We start from the raw sequence: 19,059 nt of genomic DNA, 5'->3' as shown, positions 1-19,059 counted from the left end.
TGCAATTATTTTAATTAATGTGAAATTGATAATTAAAAATTGTTAGATAATAATTTAGTCAAACTTATTTAATTATCTAATAATTTTTAAATATTAATTTCACATGAAAACAACTGCATGCGAATTTTTACCATATATCTTAATTTGATTTACAATTCTATTAGGTAGACAACAGAAATGCAAATAACATGAACAATGAGTTGCATCTCGGCCCACTAAACATAAAACATCCCAATCTAGTTACTCATCTTTACCCCGAATTACATCTTTTACTTTTTTCATTACCTTATTTTCACCGCAGCCACTCCACTCTCCCCTCTCTTGTCACGCCATCAATGTCATCGGCAATGTCAGACTTCAGCAGTGCAATAAAAATACATTCATATACAATAAAAAGAAATATCCATCAAACTTAAAAGAAATATCCGCATTATATTGAAAAATATCCATGTACAATAAAAAGAAACATCCAAGAAGAGGAAGAAAAAGAGGAGGACAGAAGAGGAAAGGTCTGCCCGGTATTCGACTTGTATGCACAGCGAGATGGAGGGAGCAGCGGTGGTGAGACTATGCGACGTGATTGATGGAGGGTGGATGCCGCCCCGCGTTGCAGAAGGAGGTGCCCCTGCCGCCACAATGGATGCAGCACCAGTGGTCCGTGAGGCTACGTGACGCGAATGATGAGAGTGGATGCCGTTGCGCGTCGCCGAAGGAGGTGCCTTTGATCTGTGGTCTGAGCCGCAGTGCGATGGAGGATGGAGTGTCAGCAATTGATGGCGCTGCACGGGAGAGGAGCAGCACCGAGAACTGAGACACCGATGGAGACAGCGATGCCGACGGCGGAGAAGGTGTAAGGAGAGATCTTAACGAGCGTAGTACCCAAAGAGCAAAGGCCACTAACCTTAGACGAACAGAGAAGCCAACGAAGACGAAGACGATGTGCTGAGCTTTCTAGGTTTTGCAAAATAGGGAAGAGGAAGAAGCGACGGCGTTGAGGAGTTTGGGACGGCGGTGGCGCTGAGGAGCTTGGGACGGCGGCGGCAATGAGGGGCTAGGGTTTTGCCGTTTCTATTTCCTTCAGAGGTCTCACTCTTAGTGTTACGATGAATTGGGGAAAGAAAGAAAGGGAGGGGGGGTTTCAATTTCCTTCAGTTCTTTTAATTTCCTTCAGCGTATTTCAATTTTTTTTCAAATAAACAAGAGACGGCGTCATTTTTTTTTCTCCACCTAATTAAAGCACAATACTTAGTAATCAATTTAATGGTTAAATTTTTAGTGTACAAAATTAATTTTTATATTTTTCCAATTATCTTATACCGTACCATGGCTAAAACTTAAACTATAATTAAAACGAATTTAGCATTATATATAAATGATCATTGGACTAGTTTTTCATCCGTTATTAAGTTATTAAATCATTTTTTATACTATTAAGTTTTAAATTATTTTTAATTTAAAATTATTAATAGTATTCAACTTAATTTTTTATTTAAAAAATTAGATTTAAAATTTTAATATTTAAAGTAAATTATATAAAATTATTATTAGTTTTTAATTATTAAAATTTTTAAATTTTAAAAAGAAAAAATATTTAAAATAATGAAAAATACCTAAAAAGCTTAATTAATTAAAACTCAAATGATTAAAACTGTGACCATAGACCCTTTAGGTCACCCCCCAAAACCGTGACCATAAACCCTTTTAGGCCACCATTCCAAAAAACCGTGACCATAGACCCCCTTTTTGGTCACTGTAAAAAACCGTTACCATAAACACCTTTAGGTCATCCCCAAAACCGTGACCATAGACCCTTTTAGGCCACCCTTCCGAAAAACCGTGACTATAGACCCTTTTTGGTCACTGTAATAAACCGTGACTATAGACATCTTTAGGTCACCCCAAAAACCATGACCATTGACCCTTTTAGGCGATCCCCAAAATCGTGACCATATGCCCCTTTAGGTCACCTCCAAAAACCGTGACCATAGACCCCTTTTAGGTCACTGTAAAAAACCGTGACCATAGACACCTTTAGGTCACCCCCAAAACCGTGACCATAGACCCTTTTAGACCACCCCCAAAACCGTGACCATAGGCCCCTTTAGGTCACCTCCCAAAACCATGACCATAAACCCTTTTAGGTCACCCTTTTTTGAAAAATCGTGACCATAGCCCCTTTTTGGTCACTGTAAAAAACCGTGACCATAGACCCTTTTAGGTCACTCCCAAAATCGTGACCGTAGACCCTTTTAGGCCACCCCCAAAACCGTGACCATAGACCCCTTTAGGTCACCCCCTAAAACCGTGACCATAAACCCTTTTAGGTCACCTTTTTTAAAAAACCGTGACTATAGGCCCTTTTTGGTCACTGTAAAAAACCGTGACCATAGATCCTTTTAGGTCACCCCTCAAAATCGTGACCATAAACCCTTTTAGGCCACCCTTTTTTAAAAAAACGTGACCATAGGTACTCTATGGTCACCCTTTCCAAAAAAACCGTGACCATAGCTTTTTTTTTGTCACCCTAAAAAACCGTGACCATAGAGGGTCCATGCCGTGACCAAAAAAACCATGGCCATAGACCCAAAATGTTGTAGTGGGTGTAGATTTATCATTAGAAAGACTTGATTCATGATCATTGATAAACCCATATTTTATGATATATTTTGTGCCTAATTTAAGTGATTTATTCAATCCTTCACTCACTTATTCATGTTAATTGCATGGTTTTATTTTTCCTTCCTTATTATGTGAGATATGTGAAAAACATGTTTCCTATGCTTTAAGAATAATTATTTTAATTACCCTTTATTACCATTCGATGCCGTGATTTGTGCGTTGAGTAGTTTCAGATCTTCTAAGGCAGGAATGACTTAAAGGATGGAAAAGAAACATACAAAAATGGAAGGAAAGCACAAAATGGAATTTTTAAAGAAACTGGCAGCAACGCGAACGTGTGGGCGACGCGGCCGCATGCCCAGCGCGAAGAGAGTGCGACGCGATCGCGTGAATGACGCGAACGCGCTCCACGAGCAAAACGCAGATGACGCGGACGCATGACCGAAGCGAACGCGTGATAAGGAAAACTCCAGATGACGCGACCGCATGACCCATGCGGACGCGTGACAGAGGCCACGCACCGGAAATTAGGATTAAGACTCAATTCTCATCACCATTGATAAGGATAATTAGGACAGGACTTTCAATTTCTCACACCTTACCAGAAGTTTATTTTACAGTCATTTACTTAATTTAATTGCAATTTAAATTACTTGCTCCTTACTCTCAAAATCCCAATTTACAATCTTCATAACCAATAATAAGAACATACTTCCCTATAGTTCCTTGAGAAGACGACCCGAGGTTTAAATACTTCGGTTATCAATTTATTTAGGGGTTTGTTACTTGTGACAACCAAAACGTTTGTACGAAGGGATTTCTGTCGGTTTAGAAACTATATCTACAATGCGACTAGTTTTATAAAATTCTTTACCAGCAAAAATTCTAACGTCAATCATCATCACCAAAGGAACTTGTCTCTTGATCTATCCCATCCAATTCTTCATAGGGAATAAGCCTTAGAGGTTGTGCACTAGTCTTCTCAACCTCGAATTCAAGCTTTTTGGAGGAATACTCTACAACTCTAGATTCCCATGGAGGTTCAGTATCTCCTAAGTCTTCAACCACTTCTTCCTCTTCAACAGGTACGACTTCCTACACTTGTTCCAATACAAAGTCACGTTCCTCATTGTCCACCGGAGTTTCTAGTCTCTCCTTCATGCTACACTCTTTATTAAATTCTCCACACGTAGCCATGGGAGTTCCTTGAATGTCAAATTGCAATGAAGCTAAATTATCTACTACCTCGGTCAAGGTAGTTATGAACTCTAGTGTCGTCCGCTGTATCTCTCTTTGCTCTTGAAGAAGAACACCAAGGGTGTTATCTATTGGAGACTGGGGTGGATATGAGAGTTCATTACTTGGGAGGAAAGGTTCATGATAAGAGGGTGGTTCATCATGATAAGGATGTGGCGGTTCAACACTCTCCATCTTTTCCACTTGTTGCACAATACACTTCAGTCCCTTGTTCTCAAGTTGAGATTTGTTAGCCATGAGAGCTTTGTGTGGCTTTCCTCTTGCTCCATTTGATGGATTGTTGCTTGAAGTTGATCCATTGCTTCCTTAAAATGATCATGTGGCTCTTGTTCCACTTGGCTAACATAATTAGGATCATATTGTGGTTAAAAGCTCGCATACATTGGTGGTGGTGTATATTGAGGTGGTGGTTCTTGGGAGTAATTGGGTTGGAATGTGGGTGGTTCTAAGTATGGCTCATATGGTTCATAAGGTGGTTGGTATGGTGGATAAGGGTTAGGATCATATGAATGTGTTTAGTAAAACGGGACTTGTGAGTATGGTGGTTGAGGGCTATGTTGAGGAGGGGGATCATAGGCATATGGTGGGATTGATATTGGATTGATATGCATACTGGAATGGCTCTTGCTCATAGTACATTGGTGGAGGTTGTTGTCGAGAGGGTTGATCAAATCCTTGAGACTCCTCCCATCTTTGATTGTCCCATCCTTGATGCAAGCCTTCATTGTAATCTCTACTTCCTACAACATAATTGTAATCACACTCATAGCTAAAGGGGTGAGAATTCATAGTAACAAGAGAAAATAAAAACAAAATCTAATAAGAAATAATAAAAATAAACTCCTAAAACTAGAAACAACTAACAAAGAAATGAAAAGACAAACATATTCACAATATTCATAATAACCAATAATAAGGCACACATTTGCAATTCTCCGGCAACGGCACCAAAACTTGACGGAGGAAAAATGTCGGTAAAGATTCTCACAAAAATTTTCGCATTGCAAGTATAGTTCTAAACCGACTATTAAACCTCAATCAATGTTTAAATTGTTTGTCACTTAAGCAAACCCAATAAAATTAACTGAAGTATTTAAACCTCAGGTCGTCTCTCAAGGAATTGCAGGGAAGTGAACTTATAATTGGTTTTGGAAAAGTATTTTTGGGGTTTTTTGTAATAAGAGACAAGTAATGTAAATAACAAGGAAATAATATAACAACTAAGATAAGTCCTAGCAAGGATTGAGAATTGGAATTTCTATCCTCATTATCATCAACAATTGTGATGGTAATTGCCTTTTGTTTTCACTTAGTTAACCTCTAATAATGAAGGAAAGTCAAATGAGCAAAATCAACTTAAGTTCACAAGTCTGAATCAAAGACTAGATTTAGTGAAGCCTAAGCCAACCAGCAAGTCTCAATCACCAATCAACAAAAGAATTTTGATAACTCAAGAGTCTCTAATTGATCAATCCAAGTTAAGAACATAAAAATCTAATTTAAAATCCAACATAGCATTTTATCAAACACTTGGAAGGCATAAAATAAAAACATAGAAAACTAACAAGACATAGCAAAATCTAAAACTAACCAAAGCAAAGAAATAACAATAACAAAGCAATTGAACAATAAGAAACATGAAACATAAATTGTATTAATGAAAATTGAGAGTAACACATAAACTCATAAAATAAATTGGCAACATAAAGTAATGAACAAGAGAAATAGATAACTAAGGTACTAGAACAAATAAAAGTAGAAGAGAAACTAAATTAAAGTAAAGTAAAGAAGAAATCTGAATTTGAGAAGAGCTAAACCTAAGAACCCTAAAACCTAGAAAGAGGAGAGAGCCTCTCTCTCTAGAAAACTACATCTAAAATCTAAAATTGTGTGAATAAAAGTATGAATGATTGATTCCCCTCCAGCTCCACTCTGCAGCCTCTAATATGTATTTTTGGGCTTGAAACTGGGTCCAAATCAACCCAGAAATTGCTCCCAGCGTTTTTTGTAAATTGCAGCACGTGACGCTCTGTCACGCGTACGCGTCATCCACGCGTACGCGTCGCTTGTCTGCTGCACTGGTCATGCGTAGGCATCGCCCATTTGTGCGCGTCGATGCCAGCTTCTCAAAACTTCAATTTTTTTGTATTCCTTCCAATTTTGCAAGCTTTCTGTCCATCCTCTAAGCCATTGCTGCCCTATAAAACCTGAAAACATTAAACACACATATCACAGCATCGAATGGTAATAAGAGAGGATTAATAATTAGCAATTTTAAGGCCAAAGAAACATGTTTTTAAGCACAGCACAAAATTAGGATGGAAAGTATAAAACATGCGAATTATATGATTAAATGTGAGAATAATGGATAAAATCCACTAAATTCAGTATAAAATGTACCACGAAATAGTGGTGCATCAGATCCCAACAACGATAACCCTTGTGTTCAGTGCCATAACCAAGGAAACAACACATACGAACCTGAGGTTCAAGTTTATTATTTGTATGAGGCTGAAAAAGAACAAAACAGATACAACCGAAAACTCGAAGAGAACTGTAATCTAGAGAGGTATGATAAAGATACTCAAAGGGAGTAACGTTACCAAGAATAGAAGAAGGAAGTCATTGATAACATGAGCAGCAGTAAGAACAGCTTCACCCCAAGTACGCTCAAGACACGAACAAAAAAGAAGCATTGCATGAACAGAGTCAAGAATGTAACGGTGTTTGTGTTCAGCTCGTCCATTTTTGTTGAGACGTACCGGGATAAGAAAACTCAGACAAAGTACCCTGTTCTGCAAGAAAGGCTAAAAGTTTGGAATCACGGTATTCCATAGCATTATCGCATCGAAAAATCTTAATGCCCTTGGAAAACTGAGTTTTAATCATAGTGGCAAAGTTAATATAAATCTGAGGTAACTCATGGCGACTAGTCATCAAATAAACCCAAGTAAAGCGTGAATAATCATCAATAAAAATGACAAAGTATTGAGCGCCTCTCATAGAAGCGGTGGGAGCGAGTCCTCAAACATCAGAGTGGATAAGATAAAAAAGAGAACAAGCAAGAGAGGAATTATTGTGAAAAGATAAAGCAGGTTGTTTCGCAGTTTGACAAGAAATACAATCAAAAGACTCGTTAGGAACCTGACCCAAAACACCCTGAGACACAAGATGATGCAATTTTCCTAAGGAGCTGTGGGAAAGACCTTGATGCCATAAGTGAAGGGTAGATGGAGAAGAAGCAGCACAGAGATTTGGCACGGGAGGAATATGAAAATTCTCGAGTTCAAACAACCTTCCGACCATACGTCCAATCCCGATGATTTGTCCCATCCGGCGATCCTGTACACGACAACCAGAAATGGAAAAAGTGACATCAAAACCCAGATCAACAAGTTGACCAATAGAAATAAGATTAAAGTTCAATTTGGGAATATAATAAGTATCAGGGAGATTAAGAGTTGACTGGGAGATTAAATCCTTGTGTGTTGCGTGCAAGAGGGAACCATTAGTAGTATTGACAAAAGGTGCATTTGTAGTGGTAGGCAGAGATGAGAAAATATTACACAACGGAGATATATGATTAAAGCAACCTAAGTCAAAATACCATTTAAAATTGCCTGGAGGAGTTGAAAAAGCAGCAGGAGTATTACCAAAAAGGGAGAGAAGATGCTGAAGAAGAGACACAATATCAGATAAAGACACAGGAGACAGGTTAAGAGGAGCAGAGGTTGTAGATTCAGTAGTAATAGCAACAGCAGAAGCAAGTACAATATTGGAGAAGTTGGGACGATAAAGATGCTTAAGTTGATCAGGATGTGGTGGGTGAGTAGAATAGGTAGTAATCAAATGTCCCGAGAGCTTGCAATAATGGCAGAACAACTATGAACAATGGTAGCTAATGTGACCTTTTTGGTGACATGTGCAACATTCAATAGAAGGACAGTCGGAGAAGAGGTGCCCGAAACGATTACAGTTTCGATAGAATTTATCCTTTTTGTCTGTGGCAGCAACAATATCTGAAGTTTAGATAATAGTAGACACAGAGATCAAAGAGAGGAGAAAAAACTACAATTTCGAAGTAGAAAATGAGAAAATGGAGTGTAGAATCGAAAAGAGCTCACACAAAAATCTTAGGGAGGGTCCCACTATTTGCCACGTCAATGCCACTTCAACGCCACACCAACATCCACATCAACAGATGGATGCCACGTGGTGACGTCTGAGTGGATGGGGAGGACACGCTGGCGAGGTGAGCTGGAACGCGGGTCAACTAGTGGACCGGGTCGGGTCCAGGTGTGGGCTGCCGGGTCAGCGCGGAGTAAAAGGCGGGCGATGCGTGGAGAGCGTTGGGCCGTTGATCGCGGAACCCAATCTGACGGTGCAGGATGAATCTGGAAGGAGAAAAATACTGGTCGCAACAGCGTCTTGCGACAGCGCGTCTGGCGGCGGATGACGGCAAATTTGGATATGTTGGAATCACGACGACGATAGGAACACGGTGGAAATGGCTGTGACGAACCAAAGTTTTAGGAAAAGATCGAAAAATGAGGCTAAAGCACACTACTAGAGGAGAAGAAACAAAGGGGTTATAAACGAATTTACATGGAAAAAGAAGAACCTATGCTCTTGATACCATGTTAGAAACAAGAGAGTAATCTAAAAGAGTGTATTATTCAGGTTGTGGAAAAGTACAATGTACAAGGGGTATATATAGGTGTTAGAAGAATCAGATTAATAAAAGTATACAATCTTATAATTAATATACAAATATGCTATATAAATATAAATGATATTAATTGATCTAATATTAATTCTAATTTATTCTCTAACAGATGTATTATTTGTTAAAATATAGGGACTTTTCGTTAATATTGAATTGTCATGGAAAAAATAAAATTAAAAGTGGCGTTTTGTAATGTTTTTTTTTTTTTAAAATAAACATCTATTATGACAACAATTTTACCATTTATATGGTTATGAATCTTATTTTTTACGAATGAACTAAACACATTGTCATTGAGACTGACTGCCACTCTATGTGCGACAAACTACAAGAGGAATTAAATTATTTATTTTCTATATCTACTCATGATCAAGTTGTGGATATTTTAACTAAATCATTAGTGCATGTGCCTTTCAACAGCATGAACTTTAAATTTGGTTTATTGGACATTTTGTTGGCCAATCCTCTAAGCTTAAGAGAAAATGTTAATTGATATAGGTGATCATAACTTGTTAGAGTTAGTTAAGTTAGATTACATTCTAGATAAGCATAGATGATTTAGTTATAGAAACTTTTCTATTTACAACAAGTTTGTTAGTGTAATAATTAATTAGTTAGCTCATCATATATAAATAAGAAAAGTTAGTTGTAAGAATTGACTCATCATTCTATGCAAGATCATTTTACTTAGTTGATTCTCCTTTCAGTTTTCTCTATTTTCTTACTTTTTACTATTTCATATGTAACCTTCAATACATACAAAAGATTCATTAAACATAATATCAAAGTCCATTTTCATTAGAGTTTTTAGCTATTTGTTGAAATGAATTGTTTACTAGTCTTATATAATGAGAAACTAAATTTAAAGTAGAGTCTATGAATGTAAATAAATGATAATTGATATTTATAAGTCTTTTCATAACAACTAACTAGTTTTTAACTTCTACTTTTGCAATGACTAGTTTAAAGTGACTAGTTTTGAAATGACCGATTTGTAACTGCTAAATTGTAACGGCTAGTTTATAATAACTAGCAAATAATTACTTTTGTAACAGTTATTTTTAATTTGTAAATTTTAATTCTTAATAATATTGACTCATTTTAAAAGCTACATCATAAAGAAATAAAACATAGTACATCCCAAATAAAATAAAATATGTACATCATAAATGAAAATAATATGTAATGATTTTTAAATAAGCAATGCTAATTTACTATTTAACTATATGAATACAATTGACAATTAAGTAAATCAATTTGCAACAATTAAATAAAATAATTTAAATAAATTGTACATGAAGAGCTTGTCATTTTCACTCATTGTAGACATTTTGGCATTAAATATTTGGCATTAAATGAATATGATGGCTTACTTCGGTTGAGTTGTGTTGCGATTTTATGGCTTGATTTAGTTGTGGAGGCTTGATTGACATTGGGTGAACCTTGGAATTGCCAGAAAGTGGAAGGATTCAAGGGGGTGAACCGCTGTCAAAGAGGTACAAGTTTTAGTTCCGAGTAGTCATTATGTAAGATTTTGTGAATGCCTAGGTTAATTGCCCCTAAGATAGGATTGAATGGAATTAGTTGATGTTGTGTTAATGGTTCTGATTTTTGAATTGAGTGGTTATTGAGTGATATAAATGTGCATATGAATGAGTGGTATTGGATATGAGTTGTGATATGCTTAATTATGATGTCAATTGGTATGAAAAATTGGGCCGGAGGCCTAGATAGGGTGAGATGTCCCCTATATGGTAAGTCACGTTATGTAATGAATATGCCATGAGTGAATTGTTGTTGGATTGATAAAGATTTGAATGTATGAGTGTTGTGCATATAGTTGTGAGTGGACATAGTTAATGAACGATGTTGAATGAGTTAAAATTGTTGTGATAAGGCTTGGAATAGTTGAGACTTGATGATTGAGTATTTGGCATGTTTAGAAATGGTAATTGAGTGATTTGAATCAAGTTGGATATGAGAATTTGCCAAAATGAGCATTGTACAATATTTGATAAAAATGAGTTTTTGACCAATTTCGACGGGGCATAACTTGACGTTCAAAGTTTAGAATTCAATGAAATTTGTCTTATATTAAAGGTGGTGATGAAAGCTTTAAAATGGTTTAAGAATGATAGAAAACTGAATTTTAATAGAGGAAGTCATGAATGATTAAAATTGGTGTTTTAAACTGAATTCTGAGAGTTTTGTTGAAAACAAGAATTTCTAGTATGCGTGTGATGAGAGAACTTTTGCGTGGTCTAGAAATTTGCAGATAAATCCTCGTTGCAAGTATAGTTTCTAAACCAACAAAAGTCCTTTCATACAAACGTTTTGGTTGTCACAAGTAACAAACCCCTAAATAAATTGATAACCGAAGTATTTAACCTCGGGTCGTCTTCTCAAGGAATTGCAGGGAGGTATGTTCTTATTATTGGTTATGAAGGTTGTAAATTGGGGTTTTGAAGATGAGGAGCAAGTAACTTAAATTGCAATTAAAGTAAGTAAAAGACTGTAATTTAAATGAATAACTGTAAAACACACTTTTGGCAAGGTATGAGAAATTAGAAGTCCTATCCTAGTTATCCTTATCAATGATGATGAAAATTGAATCTTAATTCCACTTAGTTAACCTTTGCTAGAGCAAGGGAAAGTCAAGTGACTAATTAGTTAGATCCTCAAATCCTAGTTAATCCCTAAGGAAAGATTGGGATTATTGAAGTTCAATTCAATTAGCAAAGATAACAATTATCAATCATGTTTGAGTTTGATAACTCCTGAGTTACTGATTTCTTAACCAAGACTGAAAGGGGAAAAGTAAATCTATTGGAATAAAAATGTCTTCAGATTGGGGATAAAAGTAACATAAATAAAAGAAAGCAATATTAAACTGAAATACCTCAAATAACATTAATTCAAAGAGTAATCTGTAACGTAGAAGAATTCATAAATTAAATTGAGAAAATAATAAAAAGGAGTATTGAACCTGGCAAAGAGATAATCCGGAAAGCGCATAAAATCCTAAATCTAAATCCTAATCCTAAAGAGAGAGGAGAGAATCTCCCTCTCAAAACTAAATCTAAATCATGGAAAACTAACTAATTGGAGACTCTCTTTTCGAATGGATGCATTCTCCCACTTCATAACCTCTGGTCTATGCCTTCTGGACTTGGATTTGGGCCAAAAAGGGCTTCAAAATTCGGTATGAGTGTTTTCTGCAATTTCTGGTGCGTGGCCTCTGTCATGCGTCCGCGTGGGTCACGCGGTCGCGTCATTGGGAGTTTTTCCTTGTCACGCGGTCGCGTCAATCATGCGGCCGCGTCATGTGCGTTCTGCTTGTGGCGCGCGATCATGTTAGTCACGCGGTCGCGTCGCTGTTGATTCGTGCTGGTATGCGGCCGCGTCGCCCATGCGATCGCGTGGATGCCAGTTTCTTCAAAAACTCCGTTTTGTGCTTTCCTTTCATTTTTTTGTTTGTTTCCTTTTCATTCTTTAAGTCATTCCTGCCTTAGAAGATCTGAAACTACTCAACACACTAATCACGGCATCGAATGGAAATAAAGGATAATTAAAATAATTATTTTTAAGCATAGGAAACATGTTTTTCACATACATCACATAATAAGGAAGGGAAAGTAAAACCATGCAATTAATATGAATAAGTGGGTGAAGGATTGAATAAATCACTCAAATTAAGCACAAAATATATCATAAAATATGGGTTTATCAACCTCCCCACACTTAAACAATAGCATGTCCTCATGCTAAGTCCAAGATAAAGAGTAAGGTAAGGTTAAAGTGGTGGAACTTCATGCAATGCAATCTATTCTAAATGCAACTACCTAGATGCATCATGCAATTCTTAATTGTTATTCTCTTGTATATAAAGCTTACATGTAGTTAAATTAATTCACATTCTCAAGGAGTCATATATATATATATATATATATACATAGCCAAACCTTAGATAATGATAAAGCACTTTTACAGTTGAGATGGGAGAGAAAAACATTTTATAAACTTGCAAGACAATTAATAATTCAAGCAGAGATATATGTTAATGAGCTATTGAACCCTCACTGGATTTTGTGTTTACTCTCTAGTCACTCAGTGTTTATTGGGTTAATCACTCTATTCTTCTTTTTATCCTTCCTTTCTATAACTTCGTTCTTCATCTAACCAATCAACAATTATAGAATATAGGCATACAAAAGTCATGAGGTCTTTAATTAAGGTTGTAATGGGGCCAAGGTAAAGGTAAGGGTATATGTATAAGGCTAAGTGAGCTAATTAAGCGAATCCTTGATTAGTCTAAGATCTCACCTAACATACATACTTTGTAAAGTAAAACTTCTTTACCTATTTTCTCACTTTTTCCTACTTTTGATGTTACATGCTCATACTTTAACTTTTGTCCCATGTGCATTTATTTTGCCTTTGGGGAATTCTTTTGTATCCCCTTTATTCAAATACTGAAAAATAACATTTTTTTAATGCACATGGTGATTTAATTATTTGATTTTACATGAGCATGCTTCCCAAAATTTTTATTTGCATTATTCTATTCTTTTCAACTTTTCTGCCTTTTGTTTTTATCATCCATGTTCCCAATAGGTTTCCCACACTTAAACAATTACACACTTCTATCTTAAACTAACCAAGGATTCAACTTGGGATTTTTATTTTGTTTTTCTGCTTAAGGCTAGTATTGTGGTTTATAGAATAAGAAGGGGTTTAAAGGTTCAAGGGGGCTGACAAGGGCAATGTAAAAGGTAGGCTAATTTGGGATAAGTGAGCTAAAATCAAACAATGGCCTCAATCACTCTCTTGGTATGTATTTCTATTCTATAATTGGACATATAGATTAAAACAAAGTAAAGAACATCAGAATAAATAAGAAGGGCGGAACACACAGGAATAAAAATTATGGTTTGAATGTAACCATACAATTAAGCTCAAAACTCACAGGCTATGTATTCTCTAGCTCAAAAATCATTTATCAATTATGTATGTCATGCAAGTAAAATTAAAAGTTCCCATTATTCTCAATGTAAAATTTATTTTGAATGGCTTTAAAGTTTGTGTTTCTCCTTAATGAAATGTTGTTAACTAACTAACATATAATGCTATATATACAAGGTGTGTGGACTGTTTCTATTATGTTCAAGTTCCTAGTTTACTTTCTTTTTATATTTTCAATATAAACTAAGCTATCTTATGCTAAAAAGGGTAAACTATACTAATTAATCCACAATTTCTATAACTAATAAGTTAGAATTGCAACTAAACTAAATGGCTAAAATATGAACTAAAGTGCGAAATGCAGAAAATAGAGTATAAATACATGAAAAGAGCAATGTATAAGTACTGAGAAAATAAAAATAAAAATAAAGAGAAAAATACAGAAAAATAGCAAAATAAAGTGAAAGAGTCTGTAGTGGTTCACCAAAAAATACGCCAGAGATGGCGACCTCCCCACACTTAAACTGAAGCATCGTCCCCAATGCTCACTCAAGTAGGATGTGAAGGGGTGTCATCACTGGAAGGGTGGGTAGCTGGAGTTTCTGTGGTGGTGGTCTGAGGATCTGCCTGTTGCAGAGGAGGTGCTGACTGGATAGGGATCTCTGGGTCTACAGCCTGAATCTGAGGCGGAGCCTCCTGATGTGATGCAGCCTGCTCTGTGCCTGTCTGTGTAGCCTCGCTCTGTGGATGGGTCGCTGCCTCGGGATCATCCGCCTCCTCCTCAGATGCCTCGGATGGTGTGTCAGGCGAGGTAGCAACGACGATGCTATGGGGATCGTGAGGCAGCAGCGGCGACGCTCCCCAGGATCGCGAAGAGCAACGACGACGCTATATATAAAGATTGCGAAGCAGCAGCGACGGCGGTACGGGAATCGCGAGACAGCGACAGCAGTCTCATGTGCAAACGGACGCGCACCTCGCGTCGCAGCTTCCTTCGGCGGCGACAGCACACTATGGAAGCAGAGCGGCGGCGATTTGGATGGCAGATGGTTAACCGATGAGAAAAAACTGATCGGAACAGAATAGGATGTGGTGTAAGTGTGTGTTTAGAAGAGGTTATGTTGTTAATCTTAATTATTTAAATTAAAAAATATGGTAAGACTAACAAGAACACGAAGAACAAAACTCAAAAAATTTAAAGAATATAAGAACATAAAAAGAACACCAAACTTAAAATTTTTAGAAAACTAAAAAGAAATTTTCGAAAATTTAAAAGAAAACAACAAGAAGACACCGAACTTAAAGATTTGACACAAGAATTAAACAAAGAAACTATTTTTAAAAAAATTATTTTGAAAGAAAGGCTTGAAGAAAACGAAAAACTCAACAAGAACAAGAACACAAGACTCAAACAAAGAACAAGGATTAAACAAAGAAAATAAAAATATTTTTGAAAAGGTTTTTGAATTTTTCAAAAATTGAAGAAGAAGAAAATAAAAATAAAAGACTTAAAGACTCAAACCTAGAACACAAACAAAGACTCAAACAAAGAAAAGAAAAATATTTTTGAAAAAGGTTTCTTAAAATTTTCGAAAAAATAAGGAAGAAGAAAACAAAAATTAAAAGACTCAAAAAAAATAAAATAAAATAAATTACCTGATCTAGGGGGCAAGACAATTCTTCAGCTTGTACCAACTCAACAATCCCCAGCAACGGCGCCAAAAACATGGTAGCACGAATCCCCACACTTTCGTACTATTGTACCAGCAAGTGCACTGGGTCGTCCAAGTAATACCTGAGCGAGTCAGGGTCGATCCCATGAGGATTGTGGTTTGAAGCAAGCTATGTTTATCTTGCAGGTCTTAGTCAGGCAGATCAGAAGGTTGCTGGATTGATGCAAGGGTAATTCATGAAAGGAATATATTGTATATATTAAAATCAGTAAATAGGAATAGAGTTGAGAGTTGGAGTTGCTTTGTCTTTTTGAATTAACTCTGATACTACTGTCTTCTTTGCTTGTGAATGATCTTCTTCTACGGCAGGTGATAAACTCCGATTTTGTGATTTATCTTGTGCTTAATTTGGGGGATTTTATCAACATTTCTCACATTTATTCAATGAAATAGCATGGTTTTGTAATTCTCCCTAGATTTGTGTTTAAGTGTGAAAACATGCTTTTTAGGCCCTTAAATTGGTGATTTTAACTCACTTTAATTCCATTCGATGCCTTGATGTGTTTGTTGAGTGATTTCAAGTTCATAAGGCAAGTATTGGATAGAAGAAGTGAGGAGAAAAGCATGCAAAGTGGGAGAACTCATGAAGAAATGAAGGAACCGAAAATCTATCAAGCCTGACCTCTTCGCACTTAATCGACCATAACTTGAGCTACAGAGATCTAAATAAGGCGGTTCTAGTTGCGTTGGAAAGCTAACATCTGGGGCTTCAAAATGATATAAAATTTGCCATATTTGCCTGGCGTCTAAGGATGCTCACGTGCACTGTACATGTGCACGCCGATGGAGCAGCGTGGGTCCACTTTAAGCAACTCGTTGGGGGCGATTTCTAGCTCATTTTGGGCCCAATCCAACTCATTTCTGATGCTATTGAACCCAAGGATTGAGGCGGGAATAAACCAAGTAGTCATAGTTTAGTTTTTATCATGTTTTAGGATAGAATTCTAGAGAGAGAGTCTCTCTCCTCTCTCTAGACTTAGGATAGAAATTAGGGTAAAGTTAGGTTAATCACACTCAAATTGCTCTTTCAATTCTTGTTTTGATTTTAGTTCTCATTATATTTTAGTGTTCTATTGTCTCAATCTTCTTAGTTTCTCTTGTTAATTTCTTGTTTTACTCTCTTTTGTGTTTATGAACAATTGTTGGATCTTAATTTTCTTTATTGCAATTTTATGTTTCCATTCTCTTTTATGTTGATCTTGATTATTATTATTGATTTCTTGCTTATGTTAGTTGTGGGTTTCTTTTAATTCTTGCAATTTGTGATATTTACTTTTCTTGCACATTAGGTGTTTGATAAAATGCTTTCACTAGTTTTTGAGTAGTTCTCTTTACTCTTGGTCTAGGCTAAGGGAAATGAGTGACCTTGAGTCATTGGGTCCCAATGAATTGGTGATTTGAGAACCCTATGTGGTCAATTTGATATCCATTGACACTAATCTACTACTAATCTAATTAGTAGATAGGTTGGGACTTATGGGTTGATGTGATCAAACCTATTTGACGTACCTCAAGCTTAGGAGTAGATATTACGTACTTAAGGCTTTTGGAGGTAGACTTAATAGGTTGGCCCCTCATAATTATCAATGTACGGTTTGTGGACAAGGATGATGATCTCAATTACCTATGTCTAGCCAAGAGTACTTTTCCTTTATTTCATTAGTTTTTGTCATTTTACTTTCTTGTCTGTATGGCCACCTTATTTTTAGCAACATAATAAGACACATCTTTTTCTTTTCTCCAGTAACTTGTAATTAATTAATTATAGGCGGTATTGCAAGCTAACCATTTCCAATTTAAGATATTTTCTCCAACCTTTAATTAGCACTCGAAGAATATTCAAGAATTTGTTAGTACTTAGTAAATTGATACGCATAATAGTATAGGCTTTTGACATGCATACATAAATTGAGATTATTATAATAAAACCATTGACTAATTAAATACTATGAAATTTGAGTGAATTTTAAAGCCAGATCAGTAATTGTACCTAATGAGATTGTTGGAAGTGATTCGGGGAGCCTTGATTGCAGCACCAATCAAGCTACTACCAGTTATGTAAATCCCCATTCGCAAATCCAAAAAGAAGATTATCAAAAATTGGTTACGGAAAATAAATTGAGAAAATCTGAAACGGAAAAGGGAAACTTTCCAACATTTTTACTTGCCTTTCTTTAATATTCTTTATATTGTTTAATGTCTTTTATATTGCATCTCAACACCATTTTCTACTTGTCTAACTAAGCCTATCAAACACTATTGTTGCTTAATCCATCAATCCTCGTGGGATCGACCCTTACTCACGTAAGGTATTACTTGGTACGACCCGGTGCACTTGTCGGTAAGTTTGTGGGTTATAAATTTCGTATTAGCATTTAATGTGTATTTTAATTTTAATGTGTATTTTATGCAACGATTTAAGATAAATTGATTTACAATATCTTACTAAATCGTTCTAACATAAATTGATTTAGTAGGAAAACAACTTTATACAATAATTCAGTTTATCTTGAATAATTGATTTACTAGGGCCAAAAAACGTGGATAAATTAATTTAACTTAAACCGATTTACTGAGTCACCACTTCTACATAAATCATTTTACTTAAAACAATTTATAAGAACCAGTCGTATATATAAATTAGTGAAATCACATTGTGTATGATAAAAACAGAATTTTGTCACGCTTTTAAAGTGTGTCAAAAAGTACAAAAAAGCATAGCGATAATTTTTTGTCATGTTTTTTGAGTTATCGGCACGCTTTTGAAAAGATCACATTTGCAAACGTACCGATTATTCTATCACCACGTTTTTGTTAATCTATTGGTACACTTTATATTTTGCCACACTTTATCAATTGCCATGCTTATATATAACCCTATAGCCATACTTTTAAAACGTGACTATTGGGTTAGTTTTGGCTACACTTCAAAAGTGTGCCAAAAGAAAAAGATACAGCTATGCTTTCTTAAATGTACCTAAATTTGAACCTATTGCCATGCTTTTAAAGCGTGGCTATATCCTTATTAAAAAAATCCTAGTATCTGCTTTTACATGTACTCTAATGTACTCCAAAAACAATAAAAAAATATTGACAAAAAACTGTGAATATTAAATAAAAAAATTAATCAATAAAAATTAGTATTGCATTAGTAGAATTCAAACCAAATTAACCATATCGATCTCTTATAACCAAAGTAGTTATAAGCATGTAAAATTAATAAAATCCTCAAACATGTCTCTCCTATAAAGTGGTAAAAGAATAAAAGTTGAGTTATACATATTTTCCTGAACCATACTCCATAATTATCTTTATTTCCTCCTCCACTTCAAATATCGCATATGTCACGTGAGGAACAACTGCCATTGTTGTCTTTCAACTATGTATCTGTATTATGCTTCACTAAACACTCAGATATTACTTCTCGCTCATAGACAACAGCGTAATACAGTGGTGTTTGTTTATCATTATCCTTATAAAATTACAAAACACATGACAATATAAGCAAAATTTCAACTTCAACATTCGAAAAATAACTAAAATGCATAGAGCGGTTTTCTACTGCACATGCTAAACTGAGAGTTAGAGTTAAGCAACTATTTTAATAAGGAATAATAAATTAATTTAACATTCAAGCTAACTTCCATCATGTTTCCATTCCAGAAAAATATTGTCAATACCTTTAAAATTCTAAAGTATATAGATTAGCTCAAATATCTTAAGTACTTAAATTGGAATGCTTTGAATTGTAATATATGAAAT

Source organism: Arachis ipaensis, chromosome B09 (assembly GCF_000816755.2).
Source record: "Arachis ipaensis cultivar K30076 chromosome B09, Araip1.1, whole genome shotgun sequence".
Lineage (NCBI taxonomy): Eukaryota > Viridiplantae > Streptophyta > Magnoliopsida > Fabales > Fabaceae > Arachis > Arachis ipaensis.
This window is presented reverse-complemented; position numbering follows the sequence as displayed.